General features: G+C 49.8%; 2 non-coding genes across 2 annotated transcripts; both read left to right on the top strand.

Moving 5' to 3' along the window:
• The first annotated feature begins 11836 nt into the window (after window positions 1-11836).
• On the top strand, window positions 11837-11987 carry LOC138459969 (5.8S ribosomal RNA). The gene has a single exon (XR_011262748.1). It is a non-coding gene; the product is annotated as a 5.8S ribosomal RNA (ribosomal RNA).
• A 487-nt stretch (window positions 11988-12474) lies between these two features.
• LOC138460509 (28S ribosomal RNA) lies at window positions 12475-16160 on the top strand. Its single transcript, XR_011263199.1, has one exon. It is a non-coding gene; the product is annotated as a 28S ribosomal RNA (ribosomal RNA).
• The last annotated feature ends 1656 nt before the right edge of the window (window positions 16161-17816 follow it).

Raw genomic sequence — 17816 nt, 5'->3', positions numbered from 1 at the left:
GCACCCGAATGGTGCAGCAGTTGGGGGGCCGTGCCCGTCCCTTCCTTCAGGCTCATGTGGGATCCGGCAACAAAAAGGCTGTCAAGCGGCTGATCCAAACCGGCCCCCAAATGTGAACCGTCCAGCCCTTTATCCTGGTTGGCTACTTGTTCGATGTCTGGGCCATAGCGGATGGTATCCGTCTCCCATTTGTAACACTCCAGGCAAGTCCAACGGCCTTGCATGTAAGGCCCTCCCGAGTCGTGATCCAGCTTGATGTATCTGGCAGAAGATTCAGACTCAGATGTAGCATATGCGGGAGGTGCTGATTCTACAGTCAAGCAGTTGGGAGAATTAACTTGTGTAAAAGGCAGGCCTTCTGGTGATCCTCCTGAAGCATAAGAAGGGCAGATTGGACGTTCATCCGTAATAAATGGTTGGGATTTAGGAGGTAGCACTGAAGTAGATGAATCTGCAACACGATCAAACAGAGCAGACAGGTGCACCTCCGATATTGGCAGCGAGGCTGAGCAGGATACAGGTCTTTCATGAACTGAAGCCAAATTAGCAGTAGGCTCTGGGACCGAAGACAGGCACTCAGGATGTGCTACCGGAGGCTCCATGGCTGAAGGATAATCCGCTGGATGAGTCATTGTAGCCGAAAACAGGCATGCCAGAGGAAATTCAGAGGCTGAGGGCATGCAAGCTGGAGCCGTCTCGTTAGCTGATGACAAACTTGTCAAGGTCTTTGACTCTGACCACGTACATGGTGAAGGATCTTGAGTGATTGGCAGACATAGCAATTGTTCATTGATTGAAGACACGTTAGACAATGATGACTGCAGAACCATGGACTGGATAATCGAAGAGTCAATGGTTGTAGGAGGACAAACAGAAGTCCCAGAAGTCGACAGACACATTTGTGGCTCAGGAATGGAATGCACCTTTAGGGCGGTTGACTCCTTGGCACCAGTAACCAAAGACTGAGCTGTAACCATGCCGTCCCTCTCCTTAGTGGATGACACAGAGTCTCTTCCTTTGTAAAAGTCAAAATCAACCAGAGGAATCACCATAGTAAAGTCTCTGTTAATCAGGATTTCGTCAAATGTCTATTCCTCTGACTTAGCTTCTGAAAGTGGCATATTAACAATCAACAGTTCAGGAATTGCCTGCCGGGTCTTTGGTTCAGTATACTGTGGAATGAGTCCATCAAAACATGAATCTTGTACTGTCTTTGACTGTTCATTGAGACAAAAATTGGCAGAAGAAGGAGCGAACAGAGAGGTAGCATCGTTTTCCAAATCAGCTTGAATGTCTACTTCAGTCTCAGCAGCTAGATCAAGGGCTGAACCTAAGCCTACAGTAGTGACTGATTCTGTGTATGCCACCATTGTGGATTGTGTTTGGGAATCAGAAGCATGTATGTGTTCAAGCTCAGAATTATGACTGACTGCTAAACAGGAAATCTTAGGTAAAGGAGTGGCTTGTAAATCTTCAGTTAACGGCAATTCCTGACAAACGGTAGAACAATTGTCAGAACCTGTGCCCTGAATAAGTGTTGTGCTAGAAAGAGAACTTTCACTCCCAATAGAATCTTCATATTGACAAGTATCATGACCTACAAAAACCTCCGCACTCAGGGATTGAACAGTATTCACTTCATCAACGGATAAAGTTTGAGGTGTATTCAGAAAAGACCGTAAAGTCTTATTCTCCTCTAGTAAAGTAATGTATTCTTGTTTTAACTCCTCAAGTTCAGCTTTTAGCATGCCCCGCCTTAACTGTACATCCCTATCAGTAGGCACAGGGGAAGGCATGGTGGCATCAGGGCTGGATCCTGCCCTAACCATCCGGGTGTGCACTCATTGTACATTGTCATTTGCTGCTTGCAGGTTTTGTGATCTATACTCACTCTTACCGACTTGGTCTGTGTTACCCTTAAGCAGACTACTGACATCAGACCTCTTGACATTAGGGACTACAGTAAGTACTTGTGCAGAGGAGTAAGCAGTTGACTGAGGGCTGAAAATAGAAGATATGCAATGAACCCCTCCATTCTTTATGTTTGAATCATGAAACTGTTCAATCTGAGGTAAAGCACAACCGGAATCATGGGGTTCAACAACAGACGTTCTCGTGTGTAATAAATCTAACAGTGTGTTGTTTTCCGCTGCTAAGGCTTGTGCGGACATAGAATCTGGATCAAAATTAAAGACAGAACTAGGATCAGGCAATGTACGATGGGCCATCCTGTGGGTAAAATACTCAGCATGTAAATACCCATTTGTATCAAGGAGTTCTTTTAAGTCAGGATCAATGATTTGATTGTCACAGGTAGACTTAGGGGAAACTTTCTGTACTAACTTGTTAGTTACCTTGCTGCCTTTCTTTCTTAAACTGGCCATATTCAAACGGGAATAACGGCTGGTCATTCTGTTAAGAAAGGAAGAAGGCAATGTGCACGGAATCTCACAGTGTACAACTTTGAATCTAAATATGTGCGTACAAAACCCAAGACTTGTGTATACTAAAACCCAGGAGAAACAATAATACCTATATATGAAAAGGAACGTGCGGTAAGCACTTAGAACCTCCTTATGACTGAAAGGAAAGTCGGCAAACTCCTTACCCACTATGCTATTACAGATACTGACAGCGCTAAACCCACGTAAAGGGCAAGCAAGGACAGGATCTGTGAGCTGACACTCTGGATGATACAGAATAAGGAACTTAGAAACTGTACTCACGAGGACCGGAAAGACCACTTGAATGTCAGTAAACTCACGAACCCAGTTGATCAAACAGGAACCCTGAAGGCTATAACAGCAATGGGTGGAGGAAACTAAATACATAAGACCCTAGTCAAGGGGCGAGTACAAATAGTGATATAAAATAGTGAGGAAACAAAAGGGCATTTACACTGGGACTAGTTACAATAACACCCACACCTAATAATCCATGGGAAATGAATGCAGAAGTGAGATGGAAAACATGGAATGGATCCCAATAGAAAGTAAGGATCAGGAGCAGGGAAAATGATATCACAAAAGGAAACCTTGAGGCAGGAAGCTAAATCTATAAAGGGAAAGACTAAAGCATCAGGTTTTTCAGTAGCAAAGGACAGCAACAAAGAAACAGAAAACACAGGCGAATTGGGCAGCATCAAAGGGTAAAGCACAGAGACAGGCTGCCTGCAGACAGAGGAAGACAGAAAGGGAAATCCAGTGAGCAGAAATCAATTAAGCACAATAATCCGAAATCTAGGGCAGAGGAACAAGAAACAGGAACTGGGCACTAGGCACAAAAGCTAGGAACAAGGAACAGGAACTAGGAACTCGGCACAAACGCTAGGAATGGAACAGGAACTAGGTACTAGGCACAAACGCTAGGAACAATGAACAGGAACTAGGTACTAGGCACAAAAGCTAGGAACAAGGAACAAGAACTAGGTACTAGGCACAAAAGCTAGGAACAAGGAACAAGGGACCAGTCACAACAGGAACACAGCAACAATGACCAGCGCTGGACTGAAGCAAACTGAGGCTTTTAAAGCTGCTTAACGAGCACACCCCTCAGGCGTGCCGCCTGCTGCACCTGCAGCCACAGGTGTTGCCTATCCTCCACCCAGCCTTGTCCTGCAAGGGAGGAGGTGAAGCAGTGAGCCAGGCATTCTGGGAAGCATAGTCATTTGATTAAAGTAGCAGTAGCATGCTGGCTGCCAACAACCTGGAATGGATCCGGAAGGGAAGTAATTTGGGAAAAGGTTTTAGCGCTCCCAATTCATCAGGACACTGTAGCATAAGGTTCGGAGGAAATGTCCAGTAGGGAATAAACCCCAAAACATGCCCCCAAGTGGCGGGAACGGGAGCGAAGGGAGTGAGCCGTGACAACAGTATCCAAAAATAGTACTATCGCAATTCTTATTCCCAGTTTTCTGCTCATGAAAATCTTATACCAGATTTCATCATCATTCATGTGGTGTATATATCTGTAACAACTTACTAAAATGACTTTGCCTCATCAACTCTAAAGCTGGACAAACCACTATTACATGCTTTAGTGTCTCTCGACATTGCTTATTTTGACACAATCGACAGTGATTCAATTCATTCAAAATGAAACCCCTCCTGGGCATGATTTCAGTTGTGGGTAATAGGTTTAACCTGAATCGCAAATACTGCTGTTTTATAGAAGGTGATGGAAATGTTACTAGATAATCTGACATTACTCGAAATGTTTTATAACCAAACATTTGGGTGTCAAAATCCTTATAAATACAACATTTTGCCCTGGTACAGATCCAATCATTTTGATACCGTTTCAACTTGCCATGATTTGGATTTGTTAGCAAGACATCTAAGGTTATAGAGACATCAGATAAGGCATTTAAAACACAATTTCTCCATATACGAGGAAAAGAATGGGTGGAAACTACAAGATAATGTGCAACAGCACTTAAAATGTTGTTATTCTTGAGACCTAGTAGGCATTTTTGAAGAAAGCTGCACATTTTCCATATCAATTGTACATGAAGTGAAAGCAGACCAAGCTCATATCTAATTATAGATAAAGGGGTGCAGTTTGGCAATTTTAACACTGATTTCCAAAATCTGGATTCATATAGATCCCAAGGTTTTGACTTAATCACCAGTTTAGTTTTGGCACCATGCAATAGAATGGGTACCACTTTCGCTTGATAAAAGTCATAACATGCTGATATGAGAATTTACCATACTTAGACATTAATATGGTAGCCTGTGATTTCAATGTTTGCAACTTGCAATTCAATGATGATATATATGCAGTTTCAGACAGTCTGTTATAAATTGTTATGCCTAGATATTGTTATTCAGGTACATTCATTAACTCAAAATCCTGCAGATATCATTTATATTTTTTTACCAACAAATTTGGGATGTGACAGGCAGGTAACAATTTGTGTTTTTTCCAGGTTAATGGCAAGATTGTTTTCAGCAGAATAAGCAGATAGTTTGTCTAGTAAATTCTGTAGCCCGCTAAGTGTTGTTGACAGAGGACTAAATTGTCTGCGTATAACATCCAGGCTATTGATTGTGGACCCATTTTCGGTGCATCAGTTGTTATAGTAGCAAAGGAATCACCCAGATCCAAAATAAACTGATTAAATAAAAATGAGGCCAATACGCAGCCCTGTTTAAGCCCTCGTCCTGTCGAAATTGGAGCACAAAGTGTTCACTCTGTTGTCAATCTAACTTGCAGAGTGGTATTATTATGAAGAAGCTTAATTATAGAAAGCAGTGAGGCTGGACATTCATATTGTGTTAGTTTCTTATACAAAAGGACGCGATCAACAGAGTCAAATGCAACCCGGAAATCACCAAACGCCAAATACAACGGTTGATTCTGGGTAGCACAGTTAGATCTTATCATATTTAGACTGATGGTATTTGGAGAAGTACATAGGCCAGAAACAAAACCCGCTTGGAATGGATCTCTTTTCCGTTGGTTAGTGGCCCAGCTATTAAGATCTCTGAGAACAATGTGATTGAAGATTTTTCCTGGTGCATCTAACAAGGCAATAGGCCTGTAACTGGCTGGATGTGTTCTACTACCCTTCTTGTAGACCGGTAAAATAATAGAATGTTTCCAGGATTGAGGGAGGGTTTGAGTTTGGATAAAATGTTGGACCATATCTCTGGATGTTGCTTTAATACAAAATTTGATAGACCATCAGGTCCCGGAGCCCTCGAACTGCTTGAATTGTCTATATAATAGGAGTTTGTTCTCTTGGGGTACTACAAGTCTTTTGTAGTCTCCAGGGATTGACTGTCGGTTCACTATAGAAGAGGCCATCTTCCCAGTGTAACCTATACTTCCCAGGCTCTTGCCCTTCAAGCTGAGAAGCTGCCTGGTGGCGAAGACCTTTCAGAGTTGGACATTCTCTTTGTCCCCTAATGAAGTCTGCCCTGTTGGGGCCACCTTCTGCCAGTAAAGACTGCAGCTCAGGATGGTCCACAGGGTCCAGATCTCCAATGAGTTCCTGGCCTTCTACTAGATCTGAGTCCTCAGGCTCTAGTTCAGCCACACAGGGTTGTACCTCACTCTCGGCCTCAGCTGGAGGAGGAATCACGGGTGTGATTCTGGACAACCTAGGAGATTTCCTGGTTGGAAGCACTGGATTGCTTTGTGCGGGTTTCTTCTTAGAAGTCTTGGGTTTCCCCTTTGCTTCATGTTGCTTTGAAATAGCAGTTAGTAACTCCAGTGGAGTAGGAGTGATTTCTTTCTCTATCATCTCCTCAGGAGAGCCCCTAAAGGTCCTCTCCCTTGCAGGTCTGATGAGCCCCTGCAATCTTTTGCTGGGAGTACTTGACACTACTCCCAGCTCTTTAAGGTCATTCCCCAAAAGAATCATTCCAGGCACTTCAGATTGCACACTAACCAGTATCCTCACAGTCATGTCATTGCACTGGATGAGAGCTGGTAATTGGGGAAGCATCTGCACAGGCCCTCCAGCTAACTTGGTGAGGCATCTGGGTGCCCTAGCAACATCCTCCACCTTGGAAAAAGATTCATCCACCACAGTTATGCTGGCCCCAGTGTCTCTAGTGGCAGGGGTCTCCTGACCATTTACTAGGACACTGTCTTTGTAATACTATTTAGTATTAGGAGGGATAGGATTATACACATCTAAATTCTGTTGTTCCCACAACCCTAGGGATACTAAAGATACAGTAGCTGAGACTCCAATGGGGACTTCAGCTAGTAGGTGAAAGTTTCCACTAACCATATGTACTTCCTCCTCTGGAGTGAAGGCTAAGGAGACAGTGTGGACCCCTGAAGGTTTACCCTTACACCTGGGATCCCCTTTCACATGATCAGTAGAGCCACAAACAACATTTCCCAAATGTCTTTACGAATGGTGGCTTGTTCTGACCTCCTTCTGGTCTGGGACCAGAAGGTACACTAGCCTGATTAGGTTTTCCTTGGGGCTTACCCTTAGAATTTTGTTTGGGGCCCTCTTTGGAATTGGAATTATTTGAATTCTCTTTGTTGTCTTTCTTAGGCTGCTTTCCCTCATCCTTTTTCTGGGTGACCCCTGAATCCTTGCGAGTAGCCCTGTTGGCAAACCACAAGTCTGCAGCCTTAGCTAGTTTCTTAGAATCTAGTTCTTTTGAATCAGCCAAGTGCTGTCTGAGCTCAGGAGAGCAGGCATCATAGATAGAATCCAACATTACAGGATTTCTCATTCCTTCATAAGTGTTCACTCTGTAAGCCTTAATCCATCCCTCTAAATTCTTCAAACACTCATTCACCCAAGTAGCCCAAGGGGTACTATCATGCTTTTTGAGGGCCCTAAACCTCTTCAAGGGAAGGAGTCTTCCCAAATCATTCATAATCCATCCTATCCACCTACCCCAACTCCATTACCGCATCCGATGCAACAGGGGGGAGTCTAGAGAATAACCAGGGGATCAACTGATTCCCTGTAATATCCTGGAGCCCATGATTGTATTCAAACATAGCTAACCAAACTAATACATCCAACTTAGGTTCATACGTACCCACAATCTCTTTAGGCATCTGGGGTCTTTTTGGACTGGAAGATCTAGAGGATTCGGGGAGAGGAGCATTTTCCAAAGACAATTTCTTCATCTCTAGCTCATGATTGAGCTCCAATTCTTTGAGCCTTAGTTCTTGATGTCTCTGTTCAGTTTGGGCACTAATTCTTTTGAATTCTAGCTCAAGTCTCATTTTTTCTAGGGTGATAAATTCAGGACTTAATGTGGGACCTGACAATGGTCCAGTAGTCACAGGTTGAGGCCTTTGAGCAGGCAGAGGGCCAGAGGGAGTGACACTGTTATCCTCCTCTTCCTCATCTGCTTCAACAATAACATCATCAACATCATCATCCTCAATGTTTGCTACATTTGCTAGAGTAGTAGGCACTACAGCCCCACTATCCAGACTTTGTTTTTCTAACAGTCTATCAATCATTTGTGATTTCTTGCCTTTGACAGGAAGACCTTTCTGTCTACACAGATCCCTTAGATAATCAGCAGTATTAGTAAGGAGGGTCTCTTGGCTGTAACCTTCCATACTTTGACTTTGTTTAAAATAAACTGTTTGTGATTGTTAGCCTTGTGGTTAATTGAAGGTACTAGCAGCACACTAAAATGTAAATCCAATACTTTTATCCTCACCGCTGTACACCAGTGTTAGGCAGAATCCTGTGCAGTTCCCTAAGATTAAGTCTGCAGGTATGAGCAATAAAATCCCCTTTGGTATCAGTCCGTAACACAAAGATTTTGTTGGTAGCTGTGGCTAAGCAGTCAGACTTATCTCAAGAGGGAGATGAGCAGTATTTGGGGTTTACACAATGGGGCTACAGTACTATGACACAAGGAAACGCTGACCAAAGCTTTGTATTAAAAATAATAGATATATTTATTTTACACACTTCTAGTTCAACACATAAATCACAGTTATTAAAGCAAGTTAAACTCAGTCAAGAAAAGTATACACAACTCCCTAGTTAAATTGTAGACAAGTTTGAGCAAGAGTGAAAACTAAGCAAAACGGCACAGTGAAAACCAAACACAAATGGCACTCTATCAATTTCTCACAAGGGAGGGAAAGAACAGGTTATACAGGAATATACATTTTAGTCACCCTAGCAATACTTCCCAATAAGATTGTGAACAAGTTTAGGCAAGTCAGTACTTTAGCATGTATAATACTTAGGTGAAAACCGAGCAAAATGGCACTTCACAAGTTTAAAAAGTGGGAAGGAGGAGGTGGTTATAAGAGTTAGGTGCACCAACACATTTCTAGGGGAGAAGCAATCTAGAGAAGGCAGTTGTAACATATTCAGCCAGAGTCAATAGGCCTGTGCCAGAGTCAGTCGTACAGATCACAGAGACCAGGAGCAAAATGTTCTTGTAGCTCCAGTCAAGTCTTTGTTAAACGATTCAAAAAGGTGGTTGCAGAGGGTGAAAGACAATGTTAGATGATAGGGTCGGCCAACCCAACAGGTAGGTAAAGGATTTAAAACACCTTTAGCACTACCAAACGAAAAGGGAAGCCTGGCGGAACAAAGTACCTTAAAATGTAGAAGAGGCTCCTGCGGTGGCGGTTGTTCCTGGCAGTTCCTGCAGTTCGGGCGATCCTACAGAGGAAGAGAGACTCTCGTCATGGAGGAAGGGTCGCGTCACTGCACTGCCCTTGGATGAAAGCAGCCGCGGTGCTGCCAACAAAATAAAAGGTACGCTCCTTTAAATCGCGGTCCGTGTGGACGGGTGCCTGGCGATTCGACCAAGGCAGGTCCGGGAAGGCGATTGGCAAACTGGTTGGCCCCACCAGATCAAGGGAAGAAGGCTCTTGCAGATGAAGATCTTCTCTCGTCGTGTGGAGAAAAGTGGTGAGACGCTACAGCAGGGCTTCACCGGTGGTTCAGTTGATGCAGGTGTCTGGCTTCTCTCCTCTTCGGCTTCTTAGTTCCAGTGGCGACGTCTTGCTCTTCCAGTCCTCAGGACCCTGCTTTTATGCAAAAAGATCCCCATTCATACAGCCTAGCTGTCACTCACTCAGTGGAGTGGTCATCCTGGCGGGAGACCCTCCAGCCTATCAGGGCAGAGTGCAACATGGGTTGCTGAGGCAACCCTGTCCATGGGTCCTACTCCTCCTTCCACACAATGGGTCCACCCCAGACTCAGTGGCACCGAAAGGATGGCTTCTTGGTAGAAGCCCGCCAAAAGGACTAACAAAGGATCCCCAACCTGGGTTAGCATTTTAGAGAAAGACACAAGAAAATTTATATTAAAGTTCTGGCAAATAAAACCTACCGGAGTAAAGTTAATATAAAAATAAACCGGCGGTATGTTAGAGGCTGTCAATAAATGTCGTAGCCTCAAACAATGGGAAAATCCCATAGGAAAATATTCACGGTCGAATATCTTTTGGTATTAACCACTGCCACCAGCCAGAAACTTTTGAGAGAGGGACTGTACGGTACCCTCTCGAAAATGAACATAGGGCAAAAACTGTTAACCCTTTCCAGTACCTCCATAGTAAGATGGGTTGTACTGGTTTTGTTCATAAAGAGTGACTAGTAAAGTCAATGGGGACTTTACATGCCTTGTGAGACAGTAGTCAGTCCCAGGGTATGGAGTCTATGTTTGAGGGTTGCTACGACACCCCTGTGTCACTGCACGGAGGGTGCTGTGTAACACATGTGGATAAAGATGGTTTCTATGAGGGTGAGATAAACCCCATAGACATTAAACACAAAAATAGCCTAGAACACACATAGCAAATATGCCTAAGAGTGGGGAAAAAGAGTCTCACTCTTAGCAGGAGAAAAAACAAACCCTTCAAATCCAGCAAAGCTGCTGGGGGACTCTAGGTAAGAGAAATTAGCCATAGAATGAGAATTCTCCCTAACATGGAGTCTGGATCGGAGGGGGCATTGTTGATCTGGAATGGAGGGACAGGACATATAATGGGGGCATGTCAGGGAATGGTGGAGCATGTGGGTCAGGGCTGGAGCACTCTGGTGGGAAGGAAGGGGGCATCTGGGTGTGAATGGAGGGATGGGGTATGTTTGTCTGGAGAGGAGGATGTTGGTTTTTTGGAGTGGTGGGAGCATGTTTGTGTCGAAGGGATGGGGTAATCAGGTGTGCGTATAGAGAGAGGGCGAATGGCGCCATCTGAGTGTGAGTCCGGAGGTAGAGGTGAAGCATATGGGTGTGGCTCTGAGGGGTGGAGCATCTTGGTGTAGGTATGGAGGGACGGATGTTGGTGTCTTTGTGTGGATTCAGATGGAGGGATGGTTGCATGTAGGTCAGGAGGGAGGTGGCATTTGAATCTGGAACGTGTGTTTGGAAGGAGAAATGGGACATTTGAGTGTGAATGGTATCTGCTTGTGGGTGGGGGCATGAAGGATCATTAACAGCGGAGCAGCGGGCGGGAGAGCCGTGGGCCCGACCTCAGTTGCATCCCAGACATGCACACCCACAGCCCAGGGCACCTCTCGCAGAGTGGTCCGGTGCGCGTGGTCAACAGGCGCCAGGGAGCGGGCATTCCCTTCCACCGGAGAAGGGTCCGCAACCCAACAGATGGCTGGGGATGCCTGGCAGGGTTGGGTTAACCTGCTGGGGATGTCCCCAACCACGCACCGGAAAGGGAGCCCTGCTCAGCCCACTCTCCTCACTGAGCCCGCCACTGCGCAGACCGGGGGCGTGCACTCCTCTCTTACCTGCCAGCGGGTGGGCATTGGTCGGCACACCCCGGTCAGCAGGGAAGCCCCAAGTGGGGGCAGCCAGGAAACGAGGGAAACAAGGGGCTCCTCCCCAGGCAGACAGGGGCCCGGCACGCCAGGCATGATCCCTGAGCCGCGGTGCATCTTACTTACTTGACGGTGGGTGCCAAGGTTCCAGCCGCCCACATCTGTAGGTGAGCGATGGCCAGGCCCGCTGGCACAGTGGGTGACCTTCCCTCTTGCCCAGGAACCTGGAGCTGGGCCCTATGCGGCCGGGCTGTGGTTTGAAGACTATAGCGGTCCCACCCGACCCCCTGTCTGTGCTGTCTCTGACCCGCCTCGCTGTCTGTCTCCCAGCCCCCCCTCCCCCAAAAGGGAACTGGAAGGGGTCAGGGAAGGATGAGGGTTGGGCCGGGTGTGCAAGTGGCGGAGCAGCCTGCCTCCATCCCCCTGGGATGCGCTGTGCTGCTGCAGGTGGCGGTCAGGCTGAGCTCCTGGATTTTTTTTAAACCACAATGGTTTCAGCTGAGCTAGACAGGGCGCTGGGCTGTCCTGCCACAGGCGGCATGGCCTCCCCCGACCTCTCCTGCACGGGCAGGGTCAGGCCGACGCCTGGAACCAAAAGGTTGACTGTGGATCATTCGACTTGTGCATCAATGAAGAACGCAGCTAGCTGCGAGAATTGGTGTGAATTGCAGGACACATTGAGCACCACGTCGAACGCACCATGTGGCCCTGGGTTTTTCCTGGGGCTATGCCTGTCTGAGGGTCGCTTGTACATCAATCGCCCCAGGGTTCCCTCCCAGGGGTGTGGCTGTGACTGTTGCAGGGACCCCATTCCATTAATTCCCCCTAAGGTCAGACCCCGATCAGCACCGTCGCTGGATCCTTGGATCTGGCGCGCAAGCTCATTGCCGACGTGTTCTGGCCTCCCCAGTTTTCCCCGCCTCATGCTGGTTTCCGGAGGGCCGGGTGGCCGGCGCGCCCCGGATGTGGTGGCAGTGGCAGCAGGCTTTGAAAAAGCCTGGGGCACCTTCCCCCTACCCCGGGGCACCTGGCCGTGCTGTGTGTGGCTGTCTTTGGTGTCCCACGGCTGCCGGCGCAGGATGACCATGGAGCGCGGACTTCACGACCATGTGGGCTTCAGTCGCAGATTGGGACAGAGCATACTCGCCTGTGCCAGAGGCACAGGGCTGGGGCAACAACCCCCCCTGTACGGGCCCGAGGCCAGTTGCCCTGAGCTTTTTTCTCCCCGACCACGGCCTCCGATCAGACGTGGTGACCTGCTGAATTTAAGCATATTACTAAGCAGAGGAAAAGAAACTAACCAGGATTCCCTCACTAACGGCCAGTGAAAAGGGAAGAGGCCAGCGTTGAATCCGCATTCAGCAGCAGGCGTGGGAAATGTGGCGTACAGAAGACCGACTCCCCGGCTTCGCTCAGGTGGCTTAAGTCCTTCTGATTGAGTCTCACCACGCGGATGGTGTTAGGCCGATAGCGGCCTCTTGCACACCGGGATCAGGTCTTCTTGGAGTCAGGTTGCTTGGGAATGCAGCCCAAAGCATGTGCTAAATTCTGTCTAAGGCTAAATACGGTCGCGAGACTCGTGGCCAACAAGTACCGTAAGAGAAAGTTGAAAAGAAGTTTGAAGAAAGTTCAAGAGGGCATGAAACAGTTGAGCGGTAAACTGGTGGGGTCTGTGCAGTCCGCCCACAGGATTCGGCTCTTGCGTGTCTGCGGCCTGGGCACACCCAGCCCCAGCAGGGTGCATTTCCTCTGTAGCAGTGCACCACGACCGGCTGGGAAGGCCACAGGGGGCAGGTGGCTCTCTGCTCCAGCAGAGAATGTTACAGCCCCCTGACAGCAGTTTTCCCTTGTGTACGGGGCTGAAGGAGATAGACCGCCACCGCGCCCTTATCCGGCAACCATCCTGGCCCCTCTTGGGGGTTGCTAGAGTGGTGATGGGAGACGGGGCTCCTGATGTGACTGCGGTGGACTGCCCTCAACATGCCCGACCACGTTGTGCTGCTGGGCGGGAAGGCCCACAAAGGGCACCAGGGGTCTGAGGTGATGTCGGTTAACCACCCGACCTGTCTGGAAACACTGACCAAGGAGTATAACACGTGCCTGAGTCAGAGGGCAGAATGAAACCCTGTGATGCAATGATGTTGAGGGCCGGTGCTCGCCGATTGCAGTGGCATCCTGTCGTGGTGGACCCTCCACCGACCCGTCTCGCCCACTCTGTCAGAGAGATGATGCATGAGCGTGTGTGATAGGACCCGAAAGATGAACTCGGCCTGGTGGAGGTCCGTAGTGGTCCTGATGTGTAAATCCGTCATCCGACCTGGGTATAGGGCAAAAGACTAATCGAACAATATAGTAGCTGGTTCTCTCTGAAGTTTCCTTCAGGATAGCTGGCGCACGGAAACCCCAGTTTTATCTAGCAAAGCGAATGATTAGAGGTCTTGGGGCCAAAATTCTCTCAACCTATTCTCAAACATTAAATGGGTATGAAGCACGGCTCGCTGGTGTGGAGCCGGGTATTTATGAAAGTGCTCAGTGGGCGACTTTTGGTAAGCAGAACTGGCACTGCGGGATGAACCGCACCCCGGCTTAAGGCCCGTGATGCAGATGCTCATCAGACCCCAGAAACGGTGTTGGTTGATATAGACAGCAGGATGGTGGACATAGAAGTCAGAATCTGCTAAGGCGTGTGTAACAAATCACTTGCCGAATCAACTAGCCCTGAAAATGGATGGCGCTGGAGCGTCAGACCAGCTACCCAGCCGGCACTGAGAGCCGCAGGGGCTAAATCAGGCAAGTAGGAGGGCTGCTGCGGTACGCACAGAAGCCCGGGGTGAGGGCCTAGGTGGAGCCGCCGCAGGTGCAGATCTTGGTTGTAGTAGCAAATTTCAAACGAGAACTTTGAAGGATGAAGTGTAGAAGGGTTCCATGCGAACAGAAGTTGAACATGGGTCAGTCGGTCTAAGAGATGGGCGAGTGCCGTTCGGAAGGGATGGGCTATGGCCTCCGTTGCCCTCAGCCGATTGACAGGGAGTCAGGTTCAGATCCCCGAACCAAGAGTGGCAGAGACGGGCGCCCTTGTGGAGTCCAGTGCGGTAACGCAGATGATCCCAGAGAAGCCGGCAGGAGCCGCACAGAGTTCTTTTCTTTGTGAAGGGCAGGGCACCCTGGAATGGATTTGCTCCGAGAAAGGTACCTGAGCCTTGGAAAGCGTTGTGGTTCCGGCGGCGTCCGGTGAGCTCTCGCTTGTCCTTGAAAATCTGGGTGAGATGTTGTAAATCTCGACCCAGGCTGTACCCATATCCGCAGCATGTCTCCAAGGCAGACAACCTCTGGCATGTTAGAACAATGTAGATACGGGAAGTTTGCAAATTAGATCTGTAACTTCGGGGTAAGGATTGGCTCTAAGGGCTGGGTTGGTTGGGCTGGGGTGCAAGCAGGGCTGGGTGCGCACCATGGCTGGATGAGGCGTCTCTTCCCCACTCCCCTTTCCCCACGGGGGCAGCTCTGCCTCTGAAGACGATCCGGGCCCTACCTGGTTATCACCCCAGCTGCAGTGTTTGCCTCTCTCGTTCCCCCTCAGGGGGTTCCGGGCCGGCATTCTGCCTCGGCCGACACCTAGCAGCTGACTAGGAACTGATGTGGACCAGGGAATCTGACTGTTTAATTAAAACAAAGCATTGCAAAGGCTTGTGGAGGGTGTTGACGCAATGTGAAGCAATTCAATGAAGCATGGGTAAACGGCTGGGGTAACTATGGCCTTTAAGGTAGCCAAATGCCTCGTCATCTAATTAGTGATGTGCATGAATGAATGGATGAATGAGATTCCCACTGTCCCTACCTACTATCTAACCAAACCACAGCCAAGGGAACAAGCTTGGCTGAATCATCGGGGAAAGAAGACTTGGTTGAGTTTGACTCTAGTCTGCCACTGTGAAGAGACATGAGAGGTAGGATAAGTGGGAGGCCCTCGGGCCGCTGGTGAAATACCACTACTCTTATTGTTTTTCCACTTACGCGGTGAGGCGGGGAGCGAGCCCCATGGGGCTCTCGCTTCTGGCTCCAAGTGCCCGGCACCTGCCGGGCACGACCCGCTCTGGGGACAGTGGCAGGTGGGGAGTTTGACTGGGGTGGTACAGCTGTCAAAGGATTATGCAGGTGTCCTAAGGCAAACTCAGGGAGGACAGAAACCTCCCACCGAGCAGAAGGGCAAAAGCTAGCTTGATCTTGATTTTTCAGTATGAATACAGACCGTGAAAGCGGAGCTTCACGATCGTGCTGACTTTTTGGGTTTCAAGCAGGAGGTGTCAGAAAAGTTACCGCAGGGATAACTGGCTTGTGGCAGCCAAGCCTTCATAGCAATGTCGCTTTTTGATCCTTCGATGTCGACTCTTCCTATCATTGTGAAACAGAATTCACCAAGCATCGGATTGTTCACCCACTAATAGGGAGCGTGAGTTGGATTTAGACTGTCGTGAGACAGGTTAGTATTACCCTACTGATGATGTGTTGATGCAATAGTAATCCTGCTCAGTACGAGAGGGACTGCAGGTTCAGACATTTGGTGTGCATGCTTGGCTGAGGAGCCAATGGGGTGAAGCTACCATCTGTGGGATTATGACTGAACGCCTCTAAGTCAGAAATCCCACCCCCACTTCCAGACCGAGATACTGCAGCGCTGTCTAGCATCGGTTGGCTTAGGATAGCCAGCCTCAGGGCGGTGTATAGAGCCGCTCGCCTCGGGACTTGAGTGTGGACAGAAGGGGGCCACCGATCTCACCCGTAGTGCACCGCATGTTTGTGGGGAATCTGGTGCCAAATCATTCGTAGACAACCTGATTCTGGTTCAGGGTTTGGTAAGTAGCAGAGCAGCTACCTCGCTGCGATCTATTGGAAGTCATCCTCTGAGCCAAGCTTATGTCGCAAAGCGGTACCGCCGCCAAGGTTCTCCATCCTTCCTCCTGGGGCCCGCGGGTGCACAGGAAGATACCACCCACCCGTGGGCTGGGCGGGGAGCACTCTTCTCACCTTTCCTAGTCAGCCTGGCAGACCAGATGGCCTTGGGCCCGGGCCTTCGAGGTGGTGCCTTAAGCCCCCGGACAAGGCAGGGGAAGAGAGGGTGCAAGTCACCCCAGGGCACGGCGGTGGGTCCTAAAGCCTGTGCCCCTGGATGGTGGGGTCGGGGCAGGCCCGGCCGGCCACTGAGCCAACTGGCCTGGTAGTAGGCCCCGATGGCCCTAGTTGTGGCTGGCGACCAGATGGCCCGAGTTGCGGCTGACTCCTGCATTTGTTTCCTGTCGGGTTCTGTAAACTTAATAGTCGGCGTGGAAGTGTCTCCCCGGCCCGAGTGCGCAGAGGTGGTGCCTTAAGCCCAGGGCGGGGAAGAGAGGCAGCAGCTTAAGCACCCACCCCAGAGTACCGGGGGTGGTACCTTAAGCCTGTGCCCCTGGACGGTGGGGACAGGCACGGCCGCCGGGCCATCTGGCCCGGGGAGTAGGCACAGATGGCCCGAGTTGTGGTTGCCGCGGCTGACTCCTGCATTTGTCTACGGTTGGCATGGAAGTGCCACCCTGCGGCCTCCAGGGCAGCCGAGGCGCAATTACCGGCTTTAGTTCAATGGCATTCGTGGGTTGCTCCCGGTCAAGTATCAACCACATGTGGGCAGGCCCAAGACGAGGTGCGTGTGTCAAGGGAGGCCCTGTGCCGGTCCCTTTCCTCCATGTGGGGGTAAATGCGCTCGCAGTGGCCGGCTCTGAGTTCCACAGTGTTTGTGGGTTAGTCCTGGAGGGAAAGGCTCTAATGTGGTGGGAGAAGCTCGGAGGGGGGCACGGCCAGAGCACAAGAGGGAAAGCCCCCGAACCCAGTGGTAGTCGCAGGGAGCCCTGGTGAGGTCCCCATCGCTCCCCACAAGGAAAAGCCCTAAAGGGGCCCTGCTTAAACTCCAGCATGGCTGGTGAGGAGGGGGTCCTGGCCTTGGGCGCCTGTCACACGTCTGAGTTGACTGTCCCCAAGCCCGGTGGTGATCGTGGGGAGCCCTGTCCCTCTCTGGAGGGTAAAGCTCTTATGTGGCGGGAGAAGCTCTAAGGCGGCCCGGGCCAGAGCTCCAGGGTGGCCGGGGCTGCTGCCGTCACTGGCCTTGGGTGCCAGTCTTGTGCATGTGGGTCAAGTCCCCAAGCCTTGCGGCAGTCGTGGGAAGCCCTGGAGGGAGAAGCTCTAAAGGGGCACTGCTAAAGCTCCAGGATGGCTGGGGGGGATGCTTCCCCCCTTCCCCAAGCACCCAGCCTTGGGCACCTGTCTCACATGTGGGTCGACTGTCCCTCCCCGGAGGGATAAGCTCCAAGGTGGATCAAAAACCTCTTACGTGGAGGGGGGGGACTCTAAGGTGGCCTGGCCAGAGCTCGAGGATGACCATTGGTGCTGGCCCATGCCTTTGGGCACCTACCTGTCCTTTGTCAGGTAGGGGGGCCAAAGGCCCTTCCCGTCCAGGCCCATTGGAATGCATTGACCTACCAGATGGCCGCTCTCTGGTCCTTGGCAGGAGGAATGTCTGCAAGGACCAGACGGCTGGGCTGGGCTG

Source organism: Ambystoma mexicanum, chromosome 4p (assembly GCF_040938575.1).
Source record: "Ambystoma mexicanum isolate Mex_15411 chromosome 4p, UKY_AmexF1_1, whole genome shotgun sequence".
In the NCBI taxonomy this organism is placed as follows: Eukaryota; Metazoa; Chordata; class Amphibia; order Caudata; family Ambystomatidae; genus Ambystoma; species Ambystoma mexicanum.
Note: the sequence above shows the minus strand (reverse complement) of the source record. Positions and strands in the feature narration are given on the sequence as shown.